Source organism: Penaeus monodon, chromosome 28 (genome assembly GCF_015228065.2).
Source record: "Penaeus monodon isolate SGIC_2016 chromosome 28, NSTDA_Pmon_1, whole genome shotgun sequence".
In the NCBI taxonomy this organism is placed as follows: Eukaryota; Metazoa; Arthropoda; class Malacostraca; order Decapoda; family Penaeidae; genus Penaeus; species Penaeus monodon.
Window position 1 is genome coordinate 16,678,110 of NC_051413.1, and position 2,234 is coordinate 16,680,343.

Sequence of the window (2,234 nt, forward strand, 5' to 3'; positions counted from 1 at the left end):
AATTCAAGGAGGTAATTAAGACACATTTCAACTTGCTAGTGCTACTTCATGAGTGTTGCGGTCACGACGTTTATGATATAGGCTTTGGAAACTTAATGGATTCCGAATCGATATGGTGAGCGCCCTGCGACCGTCCGCTCCCGTCTGCTTCTGCGCACTTCTGTCTTCCCGCTTGGCTCCGTTTTTCTCCCTCCCCCGCGGGCGTGGGAATTGCAGTCAGGAAAACGCACTTCCACTATGAAACGACCATTTTCACAGTGCAACATAATGTCGGCAACTCGCACATATCTCTTGACATTCTGTCATTACAAATGCATACATAAATGTACACCCACCCGTTTATAGTACTGCGTACGTATGTAGTACTTTCACTAAATTTACCAGGAAAGACATACAAAGAAAATTCATATTTACAGAGTATAATTATTTTAGGAAATAATCTTATCCGTAATATCTTATCGATTATCACACGGTATTACTTTCACTATAAAAATGTAAATGAATGTCATTTGTTTACTATCATTTCTTGTTACTTGGCAGATGGGGAATACTGAGCATGAGAGCAATTTTACTTCTGACGCGAATTTGTTTTCTCTACCTGTTTTTTTTTTTTCCTTTGGAGCCGCATAGCCTACGTGTGAAGGGGTGGGCGGCCTCTCCCGATGGTCTGCCCTGTGCGCTGCCGACACTGCCTTTCCAGGGCCTATAATGCATCGGCGAAATGACGGCAAAGTCACATGAAGAGCAGGAAATATATGAAAAATTGCGCCCGCGCGTTTTGTGTAAATTTCAACAGGCTGGATAGATAAGCCATCATTCCACACAGATGAATGTATCTTGTATTGCTGTCTTCTATTTCAATGTGAACACAATAGTTTCTAAGGGACGATTTCGTTTTGCATGGCACCTATATAATCGTAAAAGATTTAAGAGGAGTGAAGTCACTTTTATCCTATCAATCATAACATGTACTATTTTGTCATCAAGTTGTGCAGGAATAATGCAACTCTAATCAACAATGGTATAATGATCCTCGCAAATTCAAGTTTGCTTCTATTGCTGTTAGCGTCGCTGTTGATACAAGCCATGCTAATGCTGAAAATGATGATGATTACTGCTATTATTGTAAGCTGAGTTTTGCACCAAATTGCCTTTTTCATGATGATGGATAAGCCAAAGCTGAGAAGAAACTGCATGGCGCGAAAACGTATGCTGCTCTTCCAGAATGCATGAACAAGCAAGCACTATCTCTCCAGAAAGCGTAACAGCTCGGGGTGTCGGTGCAAGCGACGGGAGAGGATGACGGGCAATACGCATAACTAGACAGTGATGGAACCTCACTCGTCTCATGTTCGCTCGAGAAGAAAATCTCTATAATTTCACCTTTGCGGTTTATGCGGACAAGCCAGGATGGGTTTCTGTGTGTGGGCGTCTTGTATGATCCATGCAGTACGTCTAAAAAGTATTATCATGTACCAAGTAAACACGCATGCTTCCAGTATTGTCTTAAGTGAAACACTCGAAGAACTTTCAACACCTACTTACAGCCGAACCGACTTCACTGTTTCGCCCAGGCCCAACCCACACTTTTCATTACACTGCATCCTACCTCCTTCGCCTCCCTTTACTTCCCCTTCCCTTTCCCCTCCGCCTCTCTATACCCTTCCTTTTACCCTCCTCCTCCCCATCCTCTTCCCCTCCCCCTCCCCATCCCCTACCCTTCCTCCTCCCCATCCCATTCCCATCCTTCTCCCCTCCCCCTTCCCTTCCTCCTCCCCATCCCTCTCCCCTCCCCTTCCTCCTCCCCATCCCTCTCCCCTTCCATCCCTCCTCCCCCTCCCCCTCCCCTTCCTTTGACTCTTCCCTAACCCCTTCACCTTCTCCTTCCCTTCCCCCAGCCTTCCCCTCCCCTCCCCCTTCCTCTCGGTCACCTCCTTCGCCAGCTGACAAATGCGGAGGATCCGTCCGTGACGACTATCATTTCAATATAATGCTCACTTATAGGGATTTTTTCTCCCTTTCCTTTTTAAGATAATCTTTCTTTGCATCTTGAGAGATCGCAATCAGTTCCTCGGTCGATCGCGTGTTGCCGCTTCCGTCTCTCCCTTCTTCTCACCCCTCCCCCTCCCCGCCCTCCATATAGCTCTTCTTCCAATATCATTCTCTCTGCAAAGGCCCTCAATATATCCGTTTTCCGGGAATATGGAAAGTAAACAGATATGCGAGAAGTTGCA

At 45.9% G+C, this 2,234-nt stretch overlaps 1 protein-coding gene across 1 annotated transcript in view; it reads left to right on the top strand.

Annotated features, from left to right (window-relative positions):
* Positions 1 to 2,234, top strand: part of LOC119591078 (paired box protein Pax-7-like) — a gene marked incomplete at its 3' end in the record, with an annotated part of 68,214 nt that overhangs the window by 61,911 nt on the left and 4,069 nt on the right. The gene's annotated exons all lie outside the window — the stretch shown is intronic.